General features: G+C 49.5%; 2 long non-coding RNA genes across 2 annotated transcripts in view; one reads left to right on the forward strand and one right to left on the reverse strand.

Annotated features, from left to right (window-relative positions):
• Positions 1–1,664: 1,664 nt before the first annotated feature.
• Positions 1,665–18,524, forward strand: part of LOC310684860 — a 51,624-nt gene continuing 34,764 nt past the window's right edge. The window contains exon 1 of the long non-coding RNA XR_014514893.1: positions 1,665–2,106. This is a non-coding gene — a long non-coding RNA (uncharacterized lncRNA). The remainder of the gene's footprint in view (positions 2,107–18,524) is intronic.
• LOC310684940 lies at positions 2,511–11,789 on the reverse strand. Its single transcript, XR_014514989.1, has 2 exons — positions 10,271–11,789; positions 2,511–5,956 (listed from the first exon to the last, which is right to left on the reverse strand). It is a non-coding gene; the product is annotated as an uncharacterized lncRNA (long non-coding RNA).

Genomic DNA, 18,524 nt, shown 5'->3' on the forward strand with positions numbered 1-18,524 from the left:
GCATGTGCACTTTTGTACACATTACTTGGCTGGAGTACTGCATTGCAAAATTCAAAGACGTATGGATTTCAAAAGTTGCCTGTGTTTCGGTGAGTATGAATTTGGTAGTTTTATCTTTAATGTGAACTGAATCAAATTTCTTCCCTATCCATATCCGGGACAGAGTGAAACATCTGGGGAAGATTCTTTCTGCCCTCTTTCTCCTGGTTTTTAGAAACTGGGGTCAGTTTCTGTTTATTGAGTCTTCATCCTATTCAGGAGATTAGAGGACATAGCATCCAACAAACACTGCCCCACACTGTCCAGCGCATTTCCCCCTAACTTTCCATATCACAAAATCCCCATTTGGGGATGGGCAGGTTTGTTGTGCAAAGTCTTCAAATCAACGCACTGCAAAACCAAGAGTTTACCAGTGCGTGACTGAATCGCACCCAAAAATAGTGGCAGTCTGGAAGCATCCTAGATTAAAGGGTTGTTTTTATTAGACACCTTCTAGGCTCTCCAGTTATCTATAAGCTTTCTTGTTTGCTCTTATTAGTTTTTGTTCGTTGGTTTCCGGTTTGTTTTTCGTTCATCTCATTTGTTGTATATTTTTCTGATTATTTTATTTGTGCTGCTTTGCTTGCCATGTGTGACACGTTTTCCAGATTAAAAATGATTTTGTAAGCCCGTCGGGCCAAAAGGAGAGATAAAAATATGTATATGACATTTTTGAAAGGGGGACTTTCTTGAGCCTCTTGAGGTTTCGTCGCTTCATTCATAATTCCCTGCTAATTTAAGATTTTGGGAGCCTTACCCTTTGATTAGGAGTGACTTGCATGGGGCAGGAATACCGTTTCCTTGAAGGAAATGCCAGCTAAGCTGTAGTAGCCACACTGATAAGTCCACTTTCCAGTTTAAATTTTGGGCAATATTTCCCAGAATTTGCCAATTCAGAGGCCCAGATCAGAATTGGTTTGCTTGTTCAGTGGCAGCAATAAGATTAAGGAAACAAGCACTGGAGACTTCCTTTGAACCTTTTCCAGGGTCTACCTAGGAGATGGGGAAGCCTTGCTCAGTTGATGGGGAAAGGAGGGTCTCTTCCTTCCAGGTTGTTCAAGAGAAACCTAGAGAGCTTAGGGAATCAAAGATGGGCCCAAGCTCCAGACCAGGCCCTCCTATGTGCGTTCAGAGGATGGAAATCCATCAAAGGACTGCTTGCCCGATCTATACCGAGCAGGATCCTTCCCCTTACGCGCTGGCAATGCTAGAGGACTGGGACCTTTCTTTGGAATGCCAGTTTCCCCCTTAGCTAAGCGGGAAAGGAAAGCAGACTCATCCTGCCACCGTTTGGTGCCCTACCTAGAGTTTTTATGGCTACTGTGCATCTTGTTAGTCCCTGATTGGCAGCTAACGGCACGCCTCCATGGGCGAGGGAAGCACACTCCACACATGCCCAGGGGCAATTACCAGGAGGGATCCAACCCTGGCACTGCAAAGAACCTAGCGCCTGCTGGGCCCTCTCTCCGTTTATAATCTCTTCCCTTGCTTATCACTTGACCCAAGTCAGCTGGCTGCGGCCGGGTGGGGAGAGGGAGAGAGAGAGAGATCAGGGACCCAGGAGTCCTGCTTCCTCCTCCTCCACCACCCAAACTCAGCTTTCCTCCTCCTCCCCATCTAGCTGTGTTAGGGCACCAGACCAGACCCCGTGCAGCCTCCCCCCGCCAATGAAGCGGGCGACGGGCGAGCGCGCCTGCTGCAGCCCGGAGCTTTGCTGCTTAGCGCAGTCCAGCGGCTCAGGCTCAAACCAGCCACTCCAGGGCGAGCGAGGGGGGGAGTCGGCTGCTCCGCTTTGCTTTCTTTTCTCTTCCCTCCGTCTCTCTCTCTCTCTCTCCCTCGCTCTCCCACCCCTTTCTTTTCCGGGAGGGGATCCAATATCCCGCCCCCCCTTCTCCAACCAATGACATCACCAGCACCCCCAAAGAGCCTCTCCCAGCATGCAGCGCTGGCGGGCCCCGGAGACTTGGTCTTCGTTGCCGGTGGAGACGCAGAGGAGGAGGAGGTGGAGGAGGAGGAGGAGGCTGGTGGCGGCGGCAGCAGCAGCAGCAGCGCTTCGGGTCCTGGCAGGTGAGTGCACGGCGAGGCTTGAAATTAAAGATCGGTGGCGGCAGAGAGCGGTGGAGGGGGGGGGCGTCCTCCCCTTCCCGAGCCATCCCCGCCTGCCCTGAACCGGGGCAGGGGGCATGCCCTTTTTGCACTCCTCTATCCCTCCCTCTTTCCTCTTCTCTCTGCATCCGCAGCAGCCCCTTTGCCTTGCCTTCCCCGCTAATCTCTTTCTCCTTCTGCCGATCTCCCTCCCTCGCCAGCTTTCCCTTCTGACTTTCTCCTGTCAACCTTATCTGAGGCTCCTTCCTTCCTTCCCTCCCTCCCGCTGGAAGTTCAGTGGCTTTACTCCCCGGTAAGTGGCCTATGGCAGCCTCCCAGCCCCCTTGTTCCTCCTTCCCTCCCCGTCTCTGCTGTCATTCTCCTGCTCTCCGAGCCCGCTTCCCAAATCTCCTTTCCTCTTATCTTGTGGATCCACCCCCCTCCCCGATCCCGTCCTTCCCAACCCTCTTTTTCCTCCTCCTTAACCTTCTTCCTCTGCAAACCCTACTTCTGCATTTTTTGCGGGGTGGCGGCGGCAATTCTGCTGCTTTCTCTCCCTTTTCAGCACCCCGCCCCCCTCCCCGTTTTCCTCCTGCCCTTGAGTTCATGCATTGCTTCGTTCCCCTCCCTCGTTCAGCAACCTGACATCTCCCCTCTCTCCGTCCTTCTGTCCGTCCTCTCCACTTTCCCTCTCCCGCCGCCGCCGCCAGCCTCGTCTCCTTTCACTCCTGGGTTTCTTCTTTTAGCTCTGAGTTGCGGAGAGACCCCCTTTCTCTCTCCTCCTTTTACCCGCACACCCCGCGCGCGCGCTCCGCCGCCGCCCCACCAATTCTGCAAGATGCAAAGAAGGGCAAAGCTTCCTTCTCCCCTGCAGGTGCAGCAAAACTCCTGGGCTGGACAGCCGCCCCCCACCCTCCCCTCTTTCCCCTCCCTCCCCGTTTCCCCTGCGGGGCCCCTTTCTAACTCAGCCTCTCGCGCTGTGTATTTTCCTGTGCAGAAGCCTGGAAAAAAAAGAGAGAGGGGGGGCACACACGCGCGCACACGAAAGAGAAGCAGATTGGACTGGAGGTCAAGTTCGGAGAGAGGGGAACCAGGAGCCTGGGAGGAGAAGGAGGAGGGGTTCCTACTCTCCCCCCACACCACCAAATCAGAGCAGAGGGGTCGGCAAGAGAATGGCAGGCAACTTCCCTCCCCATCCACCTTGTAAGATGCGCGTTCTTTGTTCGTCTGGATCGCTTTCCCCCTCCACCCCGCGCGCCCACTTTGTGGGAGCTCTTAACTGGGGGAAAGAGAGGATCACCGCAAGCCCCCTCCCTTCCCCCCCGAGGATCAGGTAGGTCGGCAGGGCGGGGTGAGGGGCGCTGCAATGGGAGGCTGCTCCGAAGGAAGGAAGTTGAGGCGCTGGGGCCGCTTGGAAAAGATAGGAGGGTTCCTTTTGCAGGAGGGTTCTGCCCTCGAGCGCAAAGTGGGGGGGAAGGCAGTGCGAGCCCCGTGTTTACTCGAAAGCAAGCCCTACACTTCACGGGGGCTTGCTCGTAAGAGTTGGGCTGCAGCATAAGAATCGTAGAATCCCCTTGATACTTTCCTCTTTCCCCCCGCCCGCCTCTTTTCTGTCATCTTTCCTAGGATTGGTACTGTGCATTGCAATAAACATTGCGAAGGGGACCCCTTTCAGATGTTTCTCCCCCCCCCCCCACATTAATGCACATATTTCGAGGGGAGGGGTGGAGGCTTTTCTGCAAAATCAAAAGGAAAAGCGACTGTCAGGACACTTGGGTTCCTTTCCTGGGAGCCGGAAGAAAAGTGCAAAGTGGGTTGGAGCAAGTAGGCTGTGGATTGAGGCGCTCTTTTAATGGGGAGCGGGGATCTTGAATGGGGGGGGGTGGAGCGGAAGATTGCCTTGGAAGTGGGGCCTGTAGGATTTGTGTAAGGTGGCTGCAGGCGAATCAGATCCGGAGATCATGAATTGTTTTCCAGTTACGCATTGGGCATCTTGGGCGAAGGTTTGGGGTCTTGGCATCTGGGGGTGGGGGAGGAACACAAATCCAGGCAACCTCCTTGGGAGACAGCAGCAATTCTCTCTTCCCTGCCACCCTGCCTGGTTTTGCTTGCCTCTCCCCCTCGCTCTCTTTCGTCTGTCCCTGAATTCTGCCATTCCACTGCCCATATAATTTATTCATCCCAAGATGCACCTCTCTGCAGTTGCAGGCAGGAATGGGGGAGGGGGGCCCAAAGAGCTTGCCTCCCCCCCCCAATGACTCTACATTTTGCTTCTGCTTGCAGCCCCTAACCTGTCCTCCGTGGAGCAGGGGAGGAGGGCATTGTGGGAGGTTTGGGGCATCCATGGAGCTGAAGGGGTGTGTGTGTGTGCCCCCCTCCCCGCTAACGTTTAGGGGTGGGGAGGGCAATGCAACACGAGAGTAGGAGGAGCCCAGGGAAAGCACCGAGGAGAGCTTGGTGTTGAGGCGGGAGAAGGGAGATGGGGCATTTTCAGGGTTTGAACAGCGTCTCCCTTCCGTGCCCCCCCCCTTTTGACTTGGAACTTGCAGAGTGTAAATGTTATTCTGCTGAGATTCGGGAAGGGGTGGGGTTGAGAGCAGGAGAGCATGTCTTTGGGATAGAGCTGGAAACACTCTTTCATTTGGAGGTGGTTTGCATGATCTGCTGAAATAGGTTGACTGAGGATTTGCAGAAGTAAAGATGAATTCAGAGCAAGGGTGGCAGCTAGAATTCCAGACTCCTCTTCCCTCTCCCTCTATTCCGAAAATCACACCTCTTTCCATCTTGGCAGGATCAGGTACAAGAACCCCCCTCCACCCACCCACCCACCCCACAATCCTAGCCGAGTCGGCTGCTCTTTTGAGAGCTGTGGCACTCACAGGGTTAATGTCTGGCCGTCTCCTTGGTGGGGAAGGGCGGGTCTGGAATTAAAGGGTCAAGGGGGAGAGACCCAGCTGCAGCCTGTCTGTGAAGCCAGACAGGGTCAGAGGTCATGGGCGAGGTCAGGGGTCTCTCCCAGCGCAGCCTCCATTCATTGGCAGCGCTTTGCGTGAGCATAAATCAGTTGGCCTAGGAGGGGAGTGGGGTCTAGGGGGCTACAGGCAAGGAGTGGGGCACGCCTCTGTGGTGCTTGGGGAAGCTGCTGCAAACTGGGAATCCTCCGCTCACATCCTTATATAACACAGCCTTACGGCTCTCCATGCGTGAAAACACCCCTTCCCTCCCCCTCTCTCAGTCTTGCTGTACAGTGCATAGAGACAAATCCATAGACCACTCGTGCAACACAGTCATGAATGTGTGTGCACGTGTTTGCACTATAGTTTGTGTAGCAGCACGCAAGAAAAAGTTAACACGTGTTCAGAACCACCTCCGCAGTCCAGGGAAGCAGATGCATATGTTCCTCATCAAAGGTGTCACTGCATCCGCGCATGCGTGAGTGCACACAAACAGCCTCTGCTAAGATGTTCCAGGGTGGGGCAGCATCTTGGGAGTGGGGGGCATAGCCTTTTGGCTCCCCACTCTCTGACATATATTGCCGCCGCCTCTGTGTAGAATAACACTAGGAGCAGTGGGGGCACGTCCAGCACACAGACACAAATTATGAAGAATCATGCATTATTCTACAACCATTACCTAAGTTCATTGCTCAATATGCAGATGCATGTGTACTCTCTCTTCCATATACACTGCACAAGTGCACCTTCTTCCCCTATATATATCTTTCTATTCACTCACCTCTGAATATGACACCATCCCACAAATTCCAACACGGCATAGATCCCAGGCCCCTTGTGGTTACTTCCACGTCTCTTTTGCGCAGGCACCAACCAGCCTGTAACACAAGAGATGTGCCTTCATACCCCAGAAATCATACCTGCTCCCCTTAGGCGATGACTGGGCCCTTCCCACCGGTAGGAACCAAACCTTAATGCAGTGGGTAAAGCACATTATAATGGTCTGTAATATAATGAGGAACAATGCTTAGTTTGAATTAAATGCAACCATCACCCCAGTGCTATGAATCAGCAGATGCGTTTTCCATGGGGATAAGGATGCATCTGAAATTTCATATGCACGGCCTCCAAGAGTTATGGGAATACCTGACTTATCAATAACCGGGAACTTTCACCATAATGGACAGATTTGAGAACAAAAACAGAGCTGCAGCTAGCTAGTTAGTTGCCTCAGAAAGGTAGCAGACCTTATAAGATGGGGCTATGGACCGATGGGGGAGACTTTGAGGTGTTTGGTTTGTGGGGAAGACTGCTGCCTGGTGATTTCACCACTGCCCCCCTCCCCACCCCCTCAGTTGTGACCTACTTTCTTAACCGCCCAAGTAAAGGTGTCTTGGATGATAAGTGGGCTTGGGGTGGTGGTCCTGATCTGTTCTCCCTTTCTGGCTTAGAGGGGGCTGTATTTGTCCATAGTTCCTTAATTTAAGTGTTTGTGTGTCCCTGTTTTTCTGCTTGCATATGCAATTTGACTAGGGTGCTTTTATGTGCTGGGTTGTAGCTAAAAGCTTTGATCCCAAATCTTAGCCCAGTGAAATTATGATCTAGTTGGGTGGAGGGGGGGGGGCTATGCCCAGGACACCCTTGTGTATCTTATCTATGTTTGGCTAATTGTACAGCTTTGGGAGAAGATATGCGTGTGAACGGGCACGGCAGTATGATGTGCAAAGGTGCTGCATGCTCAAGGAGGTCGTGTTCACCTAGCGGAGCACGCCTGCACAGCCGGTCTTTTGTGCACACAAGCATGCAGTCTCCTACAGCCCCTATGCCACCACCCCCATGTACTTTCACTGCCTGTGTTAGAGCCAGAATCCTCTTAAGAACTTGACCTCCCGACCAGCTCTAAGGCGGTGTGTGTGTGTGTGTGTGTGTGTGTGTGTGTGTAAGAGAGAGAACGAGAGCAGGGAGGGAATTGCAGCACAGCAGGGACAGATGGGGGAGGGGAGCTTATTGCAGTGGTCCCATCACTAGCTATTTTCCTTCCTTGCTCCTTATCCCTTTACTTTTCTGCTCCCCCCCCCCCTTGCCCTCCTCTTTCCCCACTTTGTGGATATCCCAGCCTTGGTCTCTCCCCCCATATCCTCTGTGTTAGGAAGGTGGAAGCCTGCATTCAAAGAAACTGGCAAATGTTTCTCTTTGCAATAGTTGCTCAGGGACTGTTGGAGGCTGCAGCCTCTCTGAGCTGTGGTTTGAGGGGCATGGTGGAGGGTGGGGATTCTTCTGTCCTTTCGGTGTGAATGAGGTCATGAAAAAGGCCCTTTGAATACAAGCCACTGTGGTATAAACGGCTGGTCTGGACCGGTCTCTGTGTGTTTTGAAACCTGCACCATGTCAAAAACGCACAATGGCACCCTGTGATCCATTTCCCCACCTGTCCAGATATATAGATATCCTACCCATCACTCTGCTTAACTCAGCCAGCTTCTTATCTCCACCCTTTTTTCTAATGCACACCCATCGATGTCTTGCAATACACCGCCTGCCCTTCATCTCTCCCCATTCATCCATCTCCCCTACTGGCTTCCTCATCCATTCATCACCCTTTATAGGCACTGATCTATTTCTGCTCCTGATAGGCAACTTCCAGCCCAGCTCCGTATTCCCCCGCCCACTCGCTTTTCCATCATTCTTCAGACTTACGCATCCGGTGATTCCCATACAACTTTCTATGCCGTCCCACCCCACGCCCTTGCCTTCAACACCATATGCTCGTATTTACCGCATCGTCTGCATTTAGCCACCCATGTCGGCCACCATTTCCCACCTGGTTTTCCACACTCACTTGTTCAGATATGCCCAGGTTTCCACATACCTGAAGGGTCTGGCACTGCTATTTGGTGGTTGCTGGAGAGGTCAGAAAGCATGTGTAAGGGCAAGTGTTTCTGGGGATGACAGGCCTACCTTAAAGGTTTGGGGCAGTTATGAGGCACCTTCTCTCTATCTTGCCCTGTTATTACCTCTTCTGTTGGCCTAATGTGAATTATGGATTTCCCCCACCTTAGGGGTCAACACCTTTGCTTTTTGTCCTTTTTGTTTGTGTGTTTCCATCTCTCTCACATGCTCACTTGCTCAGCCTTTCCAGGAAGCATCTCTGTGTCCCCAAGATTTGTGCATTATGGTGGGTGGGTGGGTGTAAGAGGAGGATGGGGCAAAGAAGAGAAAATGCGCAGTGACATGACCATCCCCACCTACCTAGGAACTTGGGGTTTGGAAGGAGGGAATGAAGGAAGTGGTTTGACCTTCGAGAAGAATGGGTTGGACACAGCTTTCTCATATTACAGCAGAGACAAAAATGTCATAATTATCAGAGTTGGGCTAGTGCTACTAAAATAGAAGTAGCTTCTTCATGTTAGGCCGCATGCATAAGTTTTGTGAGGCTATGCAAAGTCTCAATTGGTTTCATGTTCCCATAACAGATGGTCCTGGCAGGTAAGAAGGAGGTGAAAAGTTTGCCATGCCAGTCTGTTTAAAAGGCCAGGCCCTTTTGCAAGGAGGAGAGTGCGATGTATCTTCCATGACAAAGCAAGCAGGTGGCCACCAGGTCAGCCCCAGTTTCCATCACTGCCACCACCCAATTTTTTCAGAGCTCTGCATGCTTGCTGTAAGGAGGAACACAGGGGCATGAATTTGGGAGTGGGCCCACTTAACTGATCCAGGGCACCAGTCAATGAGACGTAACTTGTGACATTTTGGGAGTTTAGGAGTGCTTCTAGTTGGATCCTGGGTTTTCAGATGTCAGGGGCATAGAGAGGATTCAAATCTGTGTTAACGATTGTGGACATGGGGCCTGATGGTATGGTAGTTATCTCAGAGGATGCCTTCTTATGCAGAGAGTGTATCATAGAATCATAGAATCATAGAGTTGGAAGAGACCACAAGGACCATCGAGTCCAACCCCCTGCCAAGCAGGAAACACCATCAGAAGGTGGTTCCCAGAAGGGGAGTGGCAGAACACAGAGTCCCAAGTCACTGAGTTTGGTTGTTAGCAAACAGGTTAGTACTCATGGACAGGGTGGACTTCCTTCTGGAACTGTCCTGAGACCTAGGCAGTTGCCTTTCTGACCAAGAGTCCCTGTCCCCATTGCTCAGTCTCCCCCATTGCTCACCCAAAGCAAATAATAGCTAATGCTTCTATACAAAAGCCCTGCACCTACATTCTAACATCATTCCATCACTCTCCACCACCTACCTAATTCCACTCCCCAAACCCGGGAAACCCAGGAAAAGAAGGACCTTTTCCTGGCAGATGAAAATCACAGGTCCCTTATTCCATGGCTAATCCTAGGGGACAGCTAAGATGGCGGTTTCAGTGTGCGCCTGTGTTTTAAGCAAGGCCAGCCCAACAGGGCGCCTCATGTAGCGAATATGGAGAGCATTTTAAGACCATTTGAAGTCCCAAATATCCTACTGAAAAACTGTCTCAGGATACTTGGGGGTGGCTGAGAGATCAGAATGTGGATCGTATACAGGTTTCCTAGAATGGTTTCTCCAGGCTGGTTCCATCTTGCCTAGAGGATGACAAAATATTGGAATACGGGGTAGGAGAAAGCTGAGTGGCAGTGCAGCAAATTACTCAGGTGATAAAAAGGCTCGTTTTAAGTGAAGCAAAGGCCGGGGGGAGGGGGGTTGGCGGCAGTGATATATTTTAAGGTGGCAGGATTATCACCTTTGATCAAAAATCAGGTGTGGGGGCATAAACCCTGTTAGAGAGGTTCTGGGATTTCTGTCTGTCATGGATTTCAAATGTATGGGGTGTCTCCCAGGGGGTCCCTGCATTGTGTTGGCCTCCTGGGTTGTTGGTCAGCATTGTGCATTGTCTTGCTCCCTAACCAGGTCGGTATCCTTTGCTTTCTTGACTTCCGTGGCCAGGCTCCTTAGCCCTCAGACTGTCCCATAGCCTTTGTGCGGTGATCAGCCTCCGAAACTGTGTGGCCTTGCGTAGTTGTCTTGGGTGTGTGTGTGTGTGTTAAATGCGCGCGCATGTATTTGTGGGCGCACGCCTCTGTGGGTACCGTGACACTGCAGTCTGGTGCGTGCACGAGGGTCACCGCTGTGCACTTGCTTTGCTGTTTTCTCTTTGTCGCGTCCCCCTCCGCTCCCCCCCCCCCACGTTTGGCGCATGCATTCGGTTTCACCTGTGCGCATTCTTGTGGCATTGTAATTTATCTGCTGCTGTGCATTAGCCGGGTGATGTACATGGCTGCGTCGCTCTTTGTCTGCATCAGTGGTGCTCCGTGCTTCTGTATCGCAGCGAATCACTGCTTGAGGCTCAGCACCTTGGATCCGACTGTTTGCTCCCCGTGCATGTGGTGCTTCAGCCCGGATATGTCGCGGCACATGCATGTGTGTGTGTGTGCACTGTTGTACGTCTGTATCAGGTGCTAGACTGATTCTCCTGGGACTCTGCCCCAACCCCGCCCCGTAGTGTCTGTGTCTCAGCCTCTTTCCCCCTCCCCAAGATCCCCCTTCAGGGGTCAGGGAGTGCCAGCGAGACAGTCTGCCGCCATGGCAACGAGGCCTAACACAGGCTTCAGCCTGACAGTTCTGCTCCCCCCTTAACCCTTCCGGGCCCAGGTTTCGCTACCTCTCCCCAATCCACCCGCTCGCCCCAATTCAGTCTGCTATTGAGTCCTCTCCTCCAGAAACTTTGCTAGTTAGCTTTTCCGCTGCAAACCCCTGCGGCTTAAAAAACACGGTGACCCCTCTCTCCCCACTGCCAATACCCCTGACTTTGCAACATCAAAGTTGCTTAATTGCTTCAGCCCCAGACCACCCTTCTAATGGCTTTGTACCACCCCTGCGTCCGCATTGCCGGTATGGCTGCTGTTGTGACGCTAAGCCAACCCCCAACCCCCAAAAGCCCTTCCTATTCTTTTGTGTCGTACTTAAACCAAACCTGAAAGATCCAATTTCCCACCCACCATGCTTTTCAGCTGTTGCTACAGCAAAAAAAGGGGGGCAGGCACCTTGTTCTTCTAACTACAGAGTTTTCTAAAGGATGAAGTATTCATGGGGACTAGATGCATGCCCTTCCAGCCATATCTTATTTTCTCACTGTGTATACTAGCTGCAGGTGTGGGTGGTATTTTAACCTCTTAATAAGTTATATTTAGCTGGATCCCACAATACTTCACGATGATGATGATAGTTTCCTGTTGGATCTAACAACTTTGCTGTTATATCGTGCAATTTGGGAAGCTAGATTCGCGTCCAACAAACATGGATTTGTGGGGGACTCCAAATGCAATATACAGTATTTGTTTTTCTAACCATAAGGGAAGGGGCACATCTGAAAATATGATTTTCAGGTTTTATCTGGAGGGTTGGGCCCACTGTCAGGCTTCATGGAGCGACTTTTATCCCCTCCTCCCCGCATATGAAGCTCCTGTAATTTTTTTTAAGTGTACCTATTTTTACTCTTAACAAATGTTGGGAGGTCATGTAGAAGCCACAGATTGACAATAAGCAGCAGCTGCCGTGAGCTCAAAGGGTTGTCAAGAGGCCCTGAGAGGTGAGGAAGGGAAAAGGAGAGAGTCCTCTCTTAAGCAGGAATATTATAACTCAAGAATGGGCATCTTTTTGTGGTCCCCTGTACCTTTTAATAGCTATGCAGAAGGGGGAGCACAATAGCCCTGGCCTGCTTGTAATCCCCAGTAACTGATATTCCGAGACACCCTGCCTTCGATACTGGACGTAGCATATCATTACCATTGGGAGCTGTTCTCCTCCACAATTTTGTCTCATCGCCTTTAAAAAGCCACCCAAGCTGGTGGCCTCTTGTGGCAGGGAATTCCACAGTTTAACCGTGTGCTTTGTGAAAAAGTCTTTCTTGCTTGTCTGAACCTTCCGACGTTCAGCTTCTAGCACAGTGAGAGAAATTTCAGTGCACTACTCCAATATGAGAAGCATCATCTGCCAAAACATTTTTCCTGCATATGGCTCTTAAAAACGCAGGCACCTTGATGCAGAAGAAATGTTGGTTGTCTTCTCCTTGATTCCTCCGCCGTTATAAACGATAAGAGAAAGACTCCCTCTGCCCTTTCCTTCCCAATGTGCCTTTGTCCGGCATGAAGCACATGGCTGTTTGCATTATAAGAATTCTGGGATGCATCTGTCTGCCTTTTCTCACAGCAGAAGGAATGGGGTTGCATTCTTTGGTTCTTAAAGCTGACTGGGTAGGGGAGCAAAGGCACACTCCCCTTTGAATAACCCCTACCAGAAGACTGCATGCTGTTGGCCTATGTTAATGTGAATGCAGCCTAGTATGAGGAAGAATTTTGTATACCATTGGTCCATTGCAGAGAGAGCTGAATTGCCTTGATGCTTGTAACACATCCCATTTAAATCAGGCTCTAAGCAAGAAAGGGGCTGCAAGCTTCTGTGTTTATAAGAGCATCCTTCAGTGTTAGTACAGAAAACAGCCACCCTTAACCATTGCTGCCTTTGAGGAAAAGCCAACACACCAATACTGACCCAGCTAGCTTTTTTAGCTGGGCCTAAGGCAGGGGTGTGGGACCTTTTAGGCATGGCTGGCCAGATCTTTATCTCTCTCCATCCTGTGGGCCAATTTTTGACCAGTTGGTGAGACTATGCTCCTGTCAATCATCTGACATGATAATGCACAAGCAGCCAACCCAGTCATGTGACATGGGGTGAACAGCAGGTGGATGTGATTTGGGGAGAATGGCCTCATGGGCCAAATAGGGAGCCGGATTTGGCCCAAAGGCTTGATGTTCCCTACCCCTTGGCCCAAGGGGTGTTGGGAAGGGGAAACTTTGAGGTTGATTAGCAACTACATTTCACCTAGTATCCCCTAGTTCTAGCTTCTGTCCTTAATGGATACCTTTGCCACTGGTGAGTATAATGAGCCACTGCTGCAGAAGGCAAGGTAAAGGTAAAGGGCCATTAGGTCCAGTTGCGACCGACCCTGGGGTTGCGGCGCTCATCTCACTTTATCGGCCGAGGAAGCCGGCGTACAGCTTCCGGGTCATGTGGCCAGCATGACTAAGCTGCTTCTGGCGAACCAGAGCAGCGCACGGAAACGCCGTTTACCTTCCCGCCAGAGCGGTACCTATTTATCTACTTGTACTTTGATGTGCTTTCGAACTGCTAGGTTGGCAGGAGCAGGGACCGAGCAACGGGAGCTCACCCTGTTGCGAGGATTCGAACCGCCAACCTGATCGGCAAGTCCTAGGCTCTGTGGTTTAACCCACAGCGCCACCTGCGTCCCTTTTTGCAGAAGGCAAAGTTGACTGCAAAGATGGTGTGAATGCTTGCTTATTTATTTATTTAATATTTAAATCCTGCTGTATGACTTTATGAGTCCGTTGTGGTGACTTGCCATTCAACCTTTTTCTAACGATTTTTGACTTACAATTCTAAAACAAACAAACAAACAAAAAACCCTGTTGAAATCCACCGAGCTGAAAATTATTATTATTATTATTATTAATAATAATAAAAACAACAACAACAACAACAACAAATCAACTGTAAATAGTAAGCTGGCTCAGCCTCCGAAAGCTGACTGAAATAAAAGTGGAACAAGTCAGTGGAAGGCGAGGACAAAGCTAGCCTGGTGGGCTTCAGTTCAGGTAACCATTGACAGGTTGCCAAAAGAGAGGAAATGCAACCCTAGGCGGGGGGGGGGGGTAAGTGCGCACAGATTTGCATAAAATAATTACTAGAATTTAAATAGAAATGCAATACATCTCATCATCGTGGAGAAGCCTGTGACCTGGGAACCTTTGTGCCTCCTCTTTCTGGGGTCTTGGCATACAAGGAGGCCTGTAATAGAGGAGTCGTTTTCCTTACGTACGGTATTCCTGAGTCTAGGCCTGTGGCAAATTCATTCAGCCCTCAGTATCATCCCGCTCTCCAGAAGCTGTGGGCCACTCTTGCTATCTGGACTGCGTTCCTTTCTGGTGGTGTGTGTATGTGGGTGGGTGGGTGTACTCCCAAACAAGAGATAGTGAGGCAGGGAAGGGATGGGATGGCACAGAGGGGGAAGAGGCTGTGTAATTTGGCAGTACTGCAAACACCTTCTCGTTTTGACACTGCCTCTGCCCACAATCTCCCCACCTACGCAATGATTTTTTCCTGTGGGTCAAGGACCCTCCATAAGGTGAGGAGCATTATTTACTGCCGGGCTAGATAATTCAGGGCTTATCTCTCTGTTTTCATATCCTGGTTCCTGATATATCCCAGCCGTTGGCTTCACTCCTCCACCACCTTCAGCCACTCAAAAGATCTCCTCCTTGTTCAAATGACTTTATCCTTTTCTCCCTTGCTGCCCCAAGATATGTATTGGCAGTCGCCAGGTGCCCAAAGCTGGTAAAAGATGCTCTTGGCAACAACCCCTTAGTGAGCAAAGCAGGGTTGAGCATTACCCTCCAGGATATTGTCTCTCACCCCAACCCAGATCCAGCTGGGATGGGAGATGTACAGGCTGCCTGAAAGCCAAGCATGCTGTCTGGGAAGGTGGTGAGAGGCTTGCAAGCAGAGGGAGAAATGCTGATGGAGATAAAAAAGGGTGTGCTCACCAATCGATGAGGCCGTCTTGAGAAGATGCCTGGCTCTTTGTCCTTTTTAATTTGAGTGCCCCATTGTCTCTTTGTCAGCATTTGGAGGCTTAAAGCTCTCCGAGCCCCTCTATGGTTTTTGAACAAAATTCAACTGTCTGTGAGTTCCCTTTAAAAAAAAGGAAAGAAAAGAAAAACTAGTCACTTGCGCAATTGCCTTTGCCTTTCTTTGTTTCTTTATTTTGTCGGTGGTCTTCAACCTTTCAGTCTGGGACCCAACTTTAATCCCAGCCTGCTACAATGGCCCCACTATTCATTTTCCATTATGTATGTATGCCCCCGTCTTACCCTTTTCTTTTCCCTGTCCACTTTCTCCTTATCTCTCCCCATGTCCTCCACCTTTATCCTCTCTTTCTGCTTCTCTTACTAATATATATGCATATAGAAAGAATACTGTGATTGCCCCTCTCACGTGTGACCCATCTCGGGTTGACTTGCAACCTGTTTCCACCCCCCGCCCTCAATTGGACCAGTGTGCTATAACCAGAGAAACTTTGGGCTTCCAAACTAAAACTGCAATCCTAAACATTAGGCTTCATTGAACTCACATATTCCTTTAGGTAAACGTACTCAGGACTGTTGTTGTTGTTGTTTAGTCGTTCAGTCGTGTCCAACTCTTCGTGACCCCATGGACCAGAGCACGCCAGGCACTTCTGTCTTCCACTGCCACCCGCAGTTTGGTCAGATTCATGTTTGTAGCTTCGAGAACACTGTCTAACCATCTTGTCCTCTGTCATCCTCTTCTCCTTGTGCCCTCCATCTTTCCCAACATCAGGGTCTTTTCCAGTGAGTCTTCTCTTCTCATGAGGTGGCCAAAGTATTGGAGCAAGTATTTGTAGTGTACTCAGGACTACACTACAAATTCAGGAGCATAGCTGCTCCTACAGAGTCCTCCCCTCTTCCTCCAGCGATAAGGAAGTCTTGGAGCCAAACTGGCAGAAAAGAGGATAATTTGACTTAGCAGTCTATCACTGCAACACAGAGGTGTAATAACATCCCAGTAAATATAGGACCTAGGCTGCGCAGGAAGGGAAAGGTAGGATGCCTACCCTAGTAAGTTAATTTGCTGCCTTGACATGTTGGTGAGGACCTGTGGTTTGTACACCTTTTCTAAAAGGGATTAGGCGAATGTATGAAAAATAGTTCTATTTGTGTCTATTAGTTGTGATAACTTCATAGAGCCTCTATTTGTAGAGGGTACGGTATATATATATCTCAGTAACTGGTTCGGAACAAGAAAGGAAGGCTATTGGCCCATGCCTTGCTGCAAAACTCTCAGAGGCTTTCTGGTAGACCATAGATGGAAACAAGATATTGGATTCAATGGGCCTTGGTTTGATCCAGTATAGCAGGGACTGTAGCTCAGCAGTCGAGCACTTTGCATGCAGAAGTTCCCAGGTTCAATCCCTGGGCATTTACAGTTTAAGGAACAGCTGGCAGGTGGCAGGTAAGACTGTCTGCCTGGAGAGCTGCTGTCAATCACAGTAGATAATACTATACTGGACTAGGTGGACAAATAGTCTGACCTGGAATGTGGTAGCTTGCTATGCCTCCAAGTCAGTTCTGTGACTTGTAGGAGTCTTGCTAGTGTGGAAATGAGTCTTTTGCCCTAGCTGAAAGCACACACGCCTTCCAATCCAAAACTTGAGCAATCTGCAGTTTATTCCCCCACCCCTTCCCGTTTCTAGGACCAGAATCTGGAAGGTCCATGTCCGTAGTTCCCTATAGTTATTGCCTCCAACCAACTAGGTTTTATCTTCTGTTGAAGCATCAGAGGTTGGTGTGGTTACCAATGGCATTTTGGGTGCTGCACATGAGTTTTTGAGTATGCATGGTGCTTCTTTTAGGGATCTGATGCATTTGTGCAACGTGCTTGACTCCTGAAGACTATTAAGTCCAGGGCCTCCAATCCACACTGACCCCTGCTTTTCTAGGCAGTTGATGGGAATGAAGATAGAACTGTGTAAACTACATTCCCAGCTTCCCTTTAGGAGCACAGGGGGAAAGCACCTGTCTCATCAGGGACACTTCTGTGGAGCATCAGAGCAGCAGCACTTGCCAGCTTGTGGGTGGGCATTTTAAAGAGCCTGGAGTATATCTGAAAAAAGACAGGATATTGTCTCTCCTGATTGTATCTGGGTATGTCATACTTCAGTCTCAGGGTCCAACTGACCACTATATATTGGGTTGGACAAGAACTTTTCGGCAGGCAAGATTATTTTGGCGGTTTTTGCCTTAGCTTGCTTTACCATTTCTATCTGGCATTGGTTTGTTTGCTTGAGTTAGAATGAATTTTTTTGCTCCCTTTTTCGCTTGTTGCACACTATAATATTCCATAGATGGATTAGGTTAATTTGTATATCCCCTGTTTCTGCAGTGACCCCCTTCAAGCACGGAAATTGATTCTGGGGGCATAAATGACAGCATACCAAGGACCTCAGTTTTTCATTTAACAGTAAAAGCAAGTTACTAGCCCCTGAGGTTGTGAAGGTGTGCTCCAAGGTATGTGGGCAGTGTCTAGTAAAGTTCATGTCCTCCAACACTGCACAGATGAAAATAGGCCTGTGACACCCCTATTCTCCTACCAGAGATCAGCTTTTGAGCATCATTCATTCTGCATTGCTGCATTCATTTACTGTGCAGTAGGTAGCCTGTCCTTTGCCGGTTTAGAATCAATATGTTCTTTGTTCTTTTGGTTGCAGATATATTGGTGGGGGGGAGACCTGATTGTCTGATAATATACCATCACAATCTCAAAACATATGTCACCATCTGCAGTATGTAAAATGCCAGGATTTGTTTTTTGTAGCGTGTGCATGCATTTTTATGCATGTGCAGAAGGGTGAATATACATCCATCACTTATCCTGTGCACAGAAATTCACCTTCTAGATACTTTGGGGAGGAACCTAAATGTTGAAGAGCTGCAATTCTAGCAGCCCATGCTAAGAAAGCTTTAATAACCCCCCACCCCAGCACAAAATAGGAATAGTGATTTACCAGGAGTGGTAGCAAAAAATATAGATAGTTTCTGGCAAGCAAGGACAGTTGACATGTATGGAAATTTGAGATGAAATCTCAGAAGGCTTTTGTGCCTTTCATAGCCCTTTGTGACTAGGAGATGCAGGATGAGTTCTGCAAATATATCCTAAACTCATTGTTTCGTACTGATCTGCTTTTTGGTACAGAAGTTGGTCCACCTTGCGCCAGAAACATAGGCTGCTTCCACTAACTGTTTTCTCTGAAATTGTCACAGTTCACTCACTCGGTTATTCTGAAGAATCCAGACAGTGGTGCTCCCAAACCATTACATTCCCATATTTTCCCAGATATAGTCTTGCTTTTTCAGCTTCAGATCTGCCTCCTATACAGTGGTACCTCGGGTTAAGCACTTAATTCGTTCCGGAGGTCCGTTCTTAACCTGAAACTCTTCTTAACCTGAAGCACCACTTTAGCTAATGGGGCCTCCTGCTGCCGCTGCGCCGCCAGAGCACGATTTCTGTTCTCATCCTGAAGCAAAGTTCTTAACCTGAAGCATTATTTCTGAGTTAGCGGAGTCTGTAACCTGAAGCGTATGTAACCTGAAGCGTATGTAACCTGAGGTACCACTGTATTACCTTTTCTGCAATGTGGTCCCCTACTACTGTCACTGCCTCTTAAGCAACTTGTACTTGCCATCTGTGAAATTCATATATATTATAATTATTCCCAATTTATAGAGTGAATGTGCTTGTGTGTGAGAGAGAGAGAGTGTGTACACAGGGCAGAGGTACAATAAAAACACTTGCTGTGTTACAATTTGGTTGTAG

This window comes from Podarcis tiliguerta (assembly GCF_965153285.1).
Source record: "Podarcis tiliguerta genome assembly, chromosome: 8".
In the NCBI taxonomy this organism is placed as follows: domain Eukaryota; kingdom Metazoa; phylum Chordata; class Lepidosauria; order Squamata; family Lacertidae; genus Podarcis; species Podarcis tiliguerta.